The following is a 12158-nucleotide window of genomic DNA, read 5'->3' as shown; positions in this document are numbered from 1 at the left end:
CTTCAAGGTGGCTAAATAGGAAACTTCATCTCTACATACTCCTTTAGCAAATTGGATCGTCGACAGTGTTTAACCCTCCATGCTTCCTTTCCTTTTCATTCTTACCATGCATTGATGGTTCGAATCCAAAATCACCATGTAATTGCCAAAAGGAAAAATAGACGCATTAACTTAATTAAGGAAACTTAATCTAACAACAAAATTATAGTCATCAAGTGGTATTACCTTAATGGTCGCCTTATCGGTCCAATCGCCAAGTTGGAGATCCATTCCCTTTGCAACCCTCTTGATTGAAACACTTTCTGAGTTAACCGTCTTGATCAACCCAATTCATTTTGGATCTTGAGACTAAGTTTACGAGTAGTCTCTTTGGACATGAACAAATTAGACGCTCCTATGTCAACAGGTGCATTCGATCTTCTATCAGCCACCATGATGTCCACAAGCATCAGCTCAAGACTCGTCTTATCTTTGACACCTCTAGTATTGAACCAAGATTCTAAGTCACCTTGTTTGCCTCATCCTTTGCTTCAATGGCAGAAAATGCAACCTTCGTCAGATAGTCATTGATTATATGCAGACCATCATAATAGAAGCAACTTAAAGGCTCATTTTTCCTCTTATCCCACGGCTTTTGAGCCTTACTATTGTCATTCCTAGTGGGCTTATCTTTGTCTTTCACACCATTGCCCCTTGGTTTGAATTTGGGCTCGGAAGATTTAGGTTTGCCTTTTTTTTCCACCAAGCTCAACAAATGATTCAGCTACAGTCATTGCCTCGGGAAGCTCTTGGACTCCTTGTTATTGCAACTCTTGCTTTGCCCATGGTTTCAATCCATCCAGAAAGGAAAAGAATACCTCTTTCTTACTCATATACAAGATCTAAAGCATGAGTTCGCTGATCTCTCGTACATACTCCTTCACAGTGCCTTGTTGCGTAAGCTATCGCAACTTTTCCAGCGCCTCATCCTCAATATACTCCGGGTAAAAATACACTTTAAACTCTTTTTGGAACTCTTCCCAAGTCCTAATTTCAATCTCACCATGGCTCACATCTGTAGCCTATGTCATCTCCATAACAAAGCAACATCAATAAAATACATGGCAACAGTATTTACCTTAGTGGCATCATCCATGATGCATTTTGCATGGAATTATTGCTCTATTCCCCACAGGAAGCTATTCACATCTCTCTCGGACCTTGTCCCCTTGAACTCCTTGGGATTGGGAACATCCACACTGGGCTTGGTGCAGCAGCAACTAACCCTCCATTGCCCAAAACAGCCTTGTAGATTGTGATTTTACCCTTGAACTTTACAATCTCCTCTTTTAAGGTCGCCATCATAGCCTCGAGGGCATCATTTCTACCAGTCAGCTGTTTCTCAACAGAACCGAGAGAATCCCACATACACTTTCTAAGTTGCACCTTCATTGATTGCAGCCCATCGATGATTCTATCACTGACATTATCGATCATTTCCTTGACGTCCCCTGTAGACTCCTCGAGAGTGACAACCCATCCTTCCAAAGTTAACAATATGTCCCTCGAACAACTAGCTTTCTTGGCCCTCCCACGGGTCTCTATTGGCTTAACATACTTGATAATTTCTTTCGACATCTTTCAATGGTGCCTTTAAAACTCTGGCTTTGATACCAACTCTCACGGGGCTAAAATTTTAGTCTCGCAATCCATGCGGCCTTAGGCAATTTCTTCGCTCTAAAAATGCTTAAGTCAACCAAACTCCCAACAATTGAGGATTCAACAGAATTCCTCTAAGGAAACAACAAGGAATAAACCAGAAGCAATGAAAATTGAAAGAACTCAAAAGATGAATAAAGCTACAGAAAAGCAAGAACCCAAGAGAGAAAGTTTTGAGTGAGTACTCTCAAGAATTCTATTACTAAATGAATTATTTAAAATGATGAGGAAAGGTCTCTATTTATAATTGAGCCTCCCCAAAATCAATGGTACAAAACAAAGTACATCAATGGCTATGATTAAAAATTATCTCACGTCCATATTTGCCAAGCTTTGTAGATGGGTCTTCAATCTCTCCAAGTAATGAGCCAGTCCGGTTAGGCTAAATGACCTCTCTTGATCATGATGGTTCACAGAAGTGCGCCATGGTTGTGGGCTCCCATGCGCAACCCATGACAATAGCATAGCGTCTCAAGTTGCAACACTTTACTTGAACCCATCATAGCAAAATCGTCAACAAGAGCCCAAGTTGTAGTGCAACATCTTCCAATGTGATGGTGCACTCCCTGCACGAAAAATGAAATGTGTGTGTCTCCGGGCGCCACCGCTCAACCAAGACAGATATTAAGTTTACCCTTAGCTCAAACATTTAGATTAGTGCCACTGATACAAAGCTGACGGCATCCAAATATGGCATAATCCATTCATTCGGTCGATAGCTCGCACCATGGATACATGTCCTTAAAATGCGATACTCGTCTGACCATATTAAATTACCGCATTAGTTAAAATTCAAATTAAAAAAATGGCGTGTCACTTTAAAAATAACAAATAAAAAATATACTGACACATTAATCATCATTGATGTGTGGTTGTTGGCTCTAATAAAAAAAACTTATTTTGATATCTGCACAAATAAACAAATTTTAGTAACTAACTAAACATAACTTTAATGTTAAAAGTTATATCTAAAATAAACAATAATTAAAAATATAAAATTACATATTTTTAAACAATTATTATTAAAAAATAACATACCTTAATAACAGGGGCGTAGCTATGGGGCTGGTATGGGCCCCGGCCTCCCCTAAAATGTAAAATTACATTTAGGCCCTTAAATTTTTTTAAAAATTTTAAATTAGTAAAGGTAAAATTGCACTTTGGCCTCCCTAAAATTATAAAATTTTTATTTAATCATTTACAAATTATAAAGATATAAACTATAGAAAATTAAAATTTTATCCGGCCGCCCTTTAAATTTTTTTTTGACTTCACCCTTGCTTAATAATAATCTTCAACACAAAATTTCTTCCAACAAAATAAAAAGACAAACAAACTTCTTTCTTTCCTTTTTACTTTCTATTTTGATAAAAATGGGGACCAAACCCCCTTTATATACTTACAATAAATAATAAAAGAAAGTTAAAAAAAATTGATGTAGAAAAAAATAAAACAGATAAAAAAAAAAGCCTGAAACAAGGCTTAAAGAAAAAAAAAAAGAGCTGATACAACTTAAAAGAATAAAAAGGCTAAAGCAAGGCTGAAATAACTTTTAAAAAAAAGCTTAAGGGGGTAAAATGTTATCAAGCTTTTTCTAAAAAAATAATTAAGTTCTTATTTTTTTTCATACAATTAGATACTTGAACTTTCAAAATATATCAAAAAAGTCCTCAAACTTAAAAAAAAAAAAGCAATTAAGCCCTTGCTTCTTTTTTTTTTTTTTGGCTCTCAATTGCCAAAATGCATCAAAAAAGCCCTTTGATCGTTAACTTTAACAGTTGACCGTTAAAACTAATTGCCCCTAATTTTTTCTGTTCAAGTCACCATGTGTCACAACCACGGCGTGATATGTGACGAAAAATGATAAAATAAAAATCAATAAAAATTATTATATTATTAAATTTTAATAAAAATATAAGAAATATTTAATTTTATAAAAAAAAAAAAAATTATAAAAATCTTAAAAAATGATAAAGTATATAGAAATATAGAAAAAATATAAAATTTTATAAAGTCATAAGAAAATGATAAAAATGTAAAGAAATATAAAATTAAGTAAAAAATTATAAAATTATCATACCAAAAGAAACATTTTATAATTTTTCTATAACTTTATTGATTTTTATTTTTATCATTTTTCGCCACATGTCACACTGTGTTACGACATGTGATAGCTTTAACTGAAAAAATTTGAGGATCGTTAATTATAACGGTCAACTGTTAAAGTTAATAGTTAAAATACCTTTTGATGCATTTTATAATTTTTATATATTTTTTACGATTTATGTATTTTTCTTTCTAAGTTTTAGTAAATTTTAAATATTTTTATATTTTTATTAAATTTTAATAATTTTTATTTATTTTTTATAATTTTTGTCACATGTGATGTAGTGACTGTGACACGAGTGCCTATAATTGCAAAAATTAAAGACAGATTAACTTTAATAGTCAACTGTTAAAATTTATGATCGAAGGGCCTTTTTGGTGCATTTTGACAATTGAGTGCAAAAAAAGAAGGGGCTTAAATTTTTTTTTTAAATTTGAGGGTATTTTTTATACATTTTGTCAGTTCAAATATCCAATTGAGTGCAAAAAAAAAAAAAAAGTCAGGACTTAATTGCTTTTTTTTTCTTAAAGTTTGAGGATTTTTTATACATATTGAAAGTTCAAGTACCCAATTGAGTTAAAAAAAATAGAAGCTTAATTGTTTTATTTTTTATTTTTAAGTTTGAGGGCTTTTTACATCCTTAAGCCTAAAAACAAAGTTGAAAAGGGCTGTTACAAACGTGATGGGGTGTCATGGGGCTCCCATGTCCGATTCTTAATTTTTTTTTTTCATTTTTTCCCTTTTGACCAGGTAAAAGTTTAAACTAATTTTTCGGTGCTGCTTGACAACTATGCAACACTATTAAGATTTTTTTTTCTTTATATCCAGTATATTAGTATATTTTTAGATATTTTGAAAAAAAATACACATTGGTGTCATCTAACACAGTGGTAAAATAAAAAAAATTATATTTTTTAAAAGATAATGATGGCCGAATGATGAGCGGTAGATTTTGGGGGTGCCGCCTAACACCTAGACGGCACTGACTGGGTACTATAGATTTTTCCCATTTTTGTAAATAATTGGTATGGTGCCTATTTTGATAATTAATTATTTTTCATGTTAATTTAGGTAAAAAAGCCTTGTTACTTTAAATATAATTATTTAATATGTAGAAATTTTAATTCCACTAAAAAATTAAAAATTTTAATTTTACCATTAATATATCAAATAATTATCTATTTTGGATAAAATATAATAAGTTTAAAGCATGTAAAACACTTTACTTAAAAGTTCCTTAAATTGTCATACCCTACACATTCGAAGCAAATTTGTAAAATAACTAATAAAAATTTTCTCAAATAGATGTATCTTGCATGTAATACCTTTTCATATATATAATTTTTGCTTAGGATAACACCCTTTTATAAGATTGTGTTGTTTTACAAAAAAAATTAAAAAAATAATTAAAATAAACTTTGAAGCGTGACATATTTTTATGCCTCTAAAATACAATAAAATCCTAAATCGTTTAAATCGAATCATCAAATGGCTGATAATGAAAAGTTGTTAAATTAAAGCAATATATAGCTATTGCTAATAGATACCTAACTATTATCATGAATTTTGTCTTCAAAACAAAATTATCGGCATAAATTATGTATTTCTACGCAACTATTCTAATATAAAAATACATTCTAAAAATATAAATAAAACATTAATTAAAATAAAATAATTACACTAGAAATATCAAGTCCAAATGCTCATCTTTTACCTGACATAATATATGAAAGCTTATTAAATAGGCTTAATTCAATGCGCTTAGCACTTATTTACTTGTATAGAATAATTTCCTTTATATTATTTATTTTGAATATTAAGTTTAAATATTGAAGACAACATTATTAGATAATGTAGCTATAAACTTGAATATAGACTATAAAATTAAATATGTATAATATCAAAAAAAAGTTTAAAACATAACTATTCATTAATATTAAGTAATTATAATTTATTGAACTTTCTAAATAATAAAATATTAAATATTATAAACCCTTGAAATGATGATGCTATCTATCCTCCACATTTGGGAGTGTCACACCGTCTCTGCGCTACCTGCCTAACATTGGTGACCCTAACTAATTGTACCTTTTTCTTTATGTTATAAAAGCAGTTGAAAAAAAAATATTGACAATTTTCATATATTAAGCTCCCTTTACCAGAAATTAGCTTCATCACCACCATTGTATTGAATTTTTCTAATGCAAGTAAAATATTGACAAATATAGACGCTTTGCTGGAATCATGTTTTTTTTTTTGCTAGCTAAATAAATATGATAGCAACTAATTTAGAAACTGGGTTTATGATGGAATTTTACTTGTAAAGTGAGACAGATTTAAAGTGGGTCTCTCTTTTCGATCATGATTATAACAAGCCACATTTGCCCACCTTCTGACCACTTACCAGACTAAACTATTATATAAAATTTATTTAAAATTTTAGATTTAAATGAGTATTTTTATAATTATAGGTGCTCCATGTTGAAATATTTTTATATTTGGTAAATAAATTGTCCTTAAAAATTAGAGATTATTAAATATGGTTGATGATTTTTCTCGTATTTTGTTTTGTTATTTTTTGTTTTGAGCTTATTAATTTTAACTATTGAAAAGCCTATAAAAGGTTAGAACCATTTGGAATTATTCATCAATTCAATAAAAATAATTTTCTCTCATTTAAGTTGAGAGCTTGTTTTTCTCTTTCTCTACTTGTAAGTGCAACAGTAGTATTCGAACCATGTTTGTTCTTGTTAGCCTAGAAAAGATTTCACCTATGGCCTCAGAAAGTAGTTTTGTTCAAGCAGTCATTCCCTGTTTTGATGGTCACTATGACCATTGGAGTATGCTAATGGAGAATTTCCTATAGTCAAAAGAGTGTTGGCCAATTATTGAGTCAAGTATCCAAAAGCCTGTAGAAGGAGAAACTTTGACGAATGCCCAGAAAGCATATGTCAAAGCAAGAAAGTTGAAAGATTTGGAGGCAAAAAATTATCTCTTTCAGGCTATTGATCGTCCCATCTTGAAAACTATTCTTTGCAAAGAAACTTTCAAGGATATATGGGATTCCATGAAGAAAAAGGATCAAGGCTCTGTCAGAGTAAAGTGAACCCAACTTCAAGACTTGAGGAGGGACTTCAAGACTCTATAGATGAAGGAAGGGGAATTTGTCACTAGCTATTATGCTAAAACCATAGAGATTTGTAATAGGATTCGGTTCCATGGTGAGAAGATGGAGGATGTCACCATAGTGGAGAAGATTTTGCGCTCCAGGATGTCAAAGTTTGATTTTGTTGTTTGTGCCATTGAAGAGTCAAAAGTCATAGATGAATTGTCTCTTGATGAGTTGCAAAACTCTTTGCTGCTGTATGAGCAGAAGATGAATCGTAATTCAGCCTCCAAGGAACAAGCTTTGAAGGCTTTTACTATTATTTCTTCTTCTAGTTTTAGAGGAAGCGGTAAAGGTAGAGGTATATGTATAAGTAAAGGAAAATGAGATTGAGGTAGTAGAGATTGTGGCAATAGAAATGACAATAGGAATTACAGAATCAATGATAACCAAAGTAAAGGTAAAGGACGAGATTTTGATAAATTCAATATAAAATGCTTTAGATGCCAAAATTTTGGTCATTATTGTTTTGAATATTATGCTAGGCTATCAAGTGTCAAAGATGAACAATCACATTTTGTTGAGAACAAGAAAGGAGGGACCTTATTGATGGCGGTTCAAGATGAAAAGGAACTTGAGCCAGATGTTTGGTATATGTATATAGGTTGCATTAACCACATGTGTGGAGGTAAATAATCTTTTTCATATTTAAATGATGATTTTCATTCTACAGTTAACTTTGGTGATTATTCTACTATGAATGTCATGGGAAAATGTAACATCAATATTAGAACCTAAAATGGTTTTGTGGAACCATATCTAATGTGTTATATGTTCCTGGTTTAAAATATAATTTATTGAGTGTTGGTCAACTGTTGAAAAAGGGGTATGTTGCCACTATAAAAAAAATGTGCTTGTGAGATTTCTAATCCATCTAGAAGAGTTGTTGCTATTGTGGAAATAAGTTAGAACAGGTTGTTTCCATTGAAGATTGAGGCTATTCAATCTTGTTTGATGGTGGAAGTTAAAGATCCTTCATGGCTATGGTATTTTCACTATGGTCATTTAAACTTCAGTGATTTGAAGATACCTAAAAAGAAAAATATAGTGACTAGTTTTCCTCCAATTATCTCCTCTCTAGTTTGTGAAGAAAGTGTTGTTGGTAAACAAAGTCGATCTCAATTTTCTGAAGGCAAGTTATAGAGAGCAAAAGAGGTATTGGAGTTGGTGCACTTAGACATTTGTGGGCCAATAAATCCAATTTCTAATGGAGGTAAAAGGTATTTTATCACCTTTATTAATGATTATTCCCGTAAAACTTGGGTTACCTTTAAAAGAAAAATCAAAGGCTTTTAATGTATTTAAAAGCTTCAAGGCTCGTGTAGAAAATGAGAAAGAAAGAACCATTTAGGCTTTCTAAACTAATCGTGGTGGTGAATATTATTGTAAGGCATTTGAATATTTTTATGATGTTCATGGAATCCAAAGAGAGCTCATAGCTAGTTATACATGACAAAAAAATGGTGTTCAAAGAGGAAAAATAAAACCATTCTCAACATGGTTCGAATCCTGCTAGCAAAAGGGAAAATTCCAAATGTGTTTTGGCTAAAAGCTATAAATTAGGGCATCGACATCCTGAATAAAAGTCCTACTCATGCTCTTTAAGATGTGATTCCGAAGGAGGCTTGGAGTGGAAAGAGACAAACGATAGATCACTTCAAAATTTTTGGGTGCATTGCCTATGCACATGTCCCAGAGGAGAAAATGAAGAAGCTTGATGACAGAGGTGAGAAATGCGTCTTTCTTGGTTTTAGCGAAACATCAAAGGCATACAAATTGTTCAATCTTGTGACAAAGAATGTCGTGATTAGCAGAGATGTTATGTTTGATGAAGAGAACACTTGGGATTGGGATGAAGTGCAACCTACTCAGGTCTTTTGTGATAATAAAGTTGAAGAAATGATCGAGAACACTTCTCACTAGCCATTGAAGTATTGCCTACACTTGGAGAAGGAACTATTGCATTAGTTGAAGCACTTTGTTGTGTTTGAAGAAGGCCTGCATGGATAAAAGATTATAAGGTAAAAAAATTAGAGAAAATGATTATGTAATTTCTCATTTTGCATAATTTGCAGATTGTGACCCAACAAGTTTTGAAAGTGTTGTTAATGAGGCAAAATAGAAAGAGACAATGTATGCTAAAATTGAAGCCATTGAAAGGAATGATATTTGAGAGTTGGTTAATCTTTCTAAGTGGTACAAAACCATTAGATCCAAGTGGGTCTACGAGACGAAGTTCAAGGATAATAGGGAGGTTGATAAGTGCAAGGCGCGATTAGTAGCTAATGGGTACAAACAAGAGTATGGTGTGGACTACACAAAAGTTTTTGCCCCGGTTGCAAGACAAGATACCATTAGATTGGTGATTGCTTTAGTAGTGTAGAACTCTTGGCCTATCTTCCAGTTAGATATCAAATCGACATTCTTACATGGATACTTGGAGGAAGAGGTATTTGTTGAACAATCCTTGGTTATATTAAAGTTGGAGATGAGCATAAAGTTTATCGATTGAAGAAAGCTTTTTATGGACTAAAACAAGCTTCACGTGCTTGGTATGGTTGTGTTGAGGGTTTCAAAAGTGTCCATATGAATATATATTTTTTGTTTAAATTAGAGATAATGGGAAAATGTTCTTTGTGTGCTTATATGTTGATGATCTTATTTTTATTGGGAATGATAATGCCTTGTTTGATGATTTCAATAAATCTATGATAGATGAATTTGGGTTGTCTAATATTGGAAAGATGCACTATTTCTTTGGCTTAGAAGTGATGCAATCTGATGATGAAATTTTTGTTTCCTAGAAAAAATGTGTAAGAGAAATTTTGGACAAATTCAAGATAAGGAATTGCAACTCTACCAAAGCTCCAACTGAGTTTAGTTTAAGGCTAATTAAAGAAGGAAATAGGAAGAAGGTGAATAGCATACTTTACAAACAAATTGTAGGCAGTTTGATGTATCTAACTGCTATGATGCCAGACATTATATACTTTATGAATCTTACTAGTAAGTACATAGAGAGCCCAAATAAAAAGCATGTATTAGCTGTCAAGAGAATCCTTTGTTACCTACAAGAAACCAATGATTTTGAGATTTTCTATAAGAATGATGAAAAGTCAGACATGATTGGCTTCACCGATAGTGATTATAGAAGAGATCAAGATGGGAGCACTTCGGACTATGTTGTTATGCTTGGCACAAAGGCTAGTTTGTGGTCATATAAGAAGCAATCCATTGTCACATTATCAAGCACAACAGCTAAATTTGTTGTTGTTACAACTTGTGCTTGTCAAGCTATTTGGCTTAGGAGAATCTTTGAACAACTACAATTCAAGCTAGAAAGAGCCACTATAATTTTCTATGATAACAACGTATCCATCAAGTTGTCAAAAAATCTTGTGTTGCATGGAAGAAGCTAGCATGCCAAATATTACTTTTACGAGATTTTAGCAATGAAGGAGCAATTGAGTTAGAGTATTGCAAAAGTGATGATCAAGTTGCTGAGTATTTAACAAGCCTTTTGATTCACGACGGAGTGTACAAGTATACACATCAAGAGTTATTATCTCCACAAGGACTGTGTTTAAATCGATAGTTGTAAAATTACTATTCACAAGTTGGTTAAGAAAAACATAGTAATTTGAGTTATAGGTGTCAAATTAAGTTAATTAACTAAATGCAAGTTAACTAAATGCAAGTTAACCAAATGCAAATGAAATGAAATGCTAGGTGATAGTTTAGAAGCAATTTCACAAGTTAACAACAATAACATGAATAGGCTAGAATAATTACAACATTTGACTTAATTCATTTTTCATCATGTTTAACAATGTTCCAGAAAAATTTCATGGCAACTCGATTATTCATTAACTTGGAATCTAATATAAGTTCTTTCGAAATCTTATACGTAGAAAAACATGCATATTTCTATGTCCATATTTAACTAAGGATTCCTTAGATATGCAAAGTATCAGGGACGAGTTAGGTTTGAAACAATTTAATCACACAAATCTAAAAGTTATACAAGGTTATAGAGCTCTTCCGAGTTATTACAAACCTTTAATTTAATTGAATTAGGATCTAAACTAAACATGAACCTTTTAATTATTGCGTCCATTAATTGCCTTTTGGTTAGGATCGATCAACTAATTCTAATGCACTCAAACATATTTTAATGCATGAAATACATAAATGATTTTAATTGGAAGCACGAACAACTAAGGCACAAAACACCATAAACACGAATCAAATGAACTTCATCAAATTAATGCAATCATTCTAGCCAAAACAAAATTAATTCATCATCTTTAATGAAAAAACATTAAAACAATTTGCAAACATGTTGAACAAATAAGAACAAAATTAAAGAATAGGAAAGAAGAAACTCTTGATGATTTCGGTGATTCTTCGAAGATCGATCGTGGTGGCTTCATCCAATTCTCATGATTGCTCCTTTGCAAAATGCTTCTCAAGGGAAATGCTAACTAAAAGGAAGTGGGTAAATGGATGTCTTATGTGTGGAAGCAAGGAAAGAAAGATAATAGAAATGCGAGTTGATGGATGAATGACAGATGTATGAATGATGATTGGAATGAGAGATGAGATGTGGTAACTATAGTTGAAGAGTAGCATGAGAGTTTACTAAAAATAGCTTGAAGATCCCTTGAATTACTTCCTTGCTTGGCTGACCATGAAATGTGGGATGGAGGTTGGGTGGTTGCTTGATTCATGCATGTCAAGCATGAATCATGCAGGGGGTGGATGGTAATCAAGGTGGAAGTTGGAGGTTGATTTGTGATTTCGTTGCACAAGTAGGGACCTTCAAATTAATTATCCCAAAGCTAATTTGGGCTGCTCTCATGCCTTTGCCAAGTTTGAGCCATTTTCCCTGACAGTTTTGACAACCCAATTGAGAGCAGACTTCATTCTTTTTAGCAATCGTCTTCCAAGTTGGGTTGAATTGAATTTATGAGTCCAATTGGTGAGCTTGTCATCCATATGAAGTAGAAATTAACTTGTGTTCATGTGTGATATTATTAACTCCAACATGAATTAATTTAGTGGTCTAACTGCAACAAATTGAGTAAAAATTAACATGTAGCATAAAATAGCAAAATTATGTAAAATTAATAATTGCATAAAATTACAAACTTCACTCAAATTATTCTAATATTTTAATATGAATTA

This window comes from Gossypium arboreum, chromosome 1 (genome assembly GCF_025698485.1).
Source record: "Gossypium arboreum isolate Shixiya-1 chromosome 1, ASM2569848v2, whole genome shotgun sequence".
NCBI lineage: Eukaryota > Viridiplantae > Streptophyta > Magnoliopsida > Malvales > Malvaceae > Gossypium > Gossypium arboreum.
Note: the sequence above shows the minus strand (reverse complement) of the source record.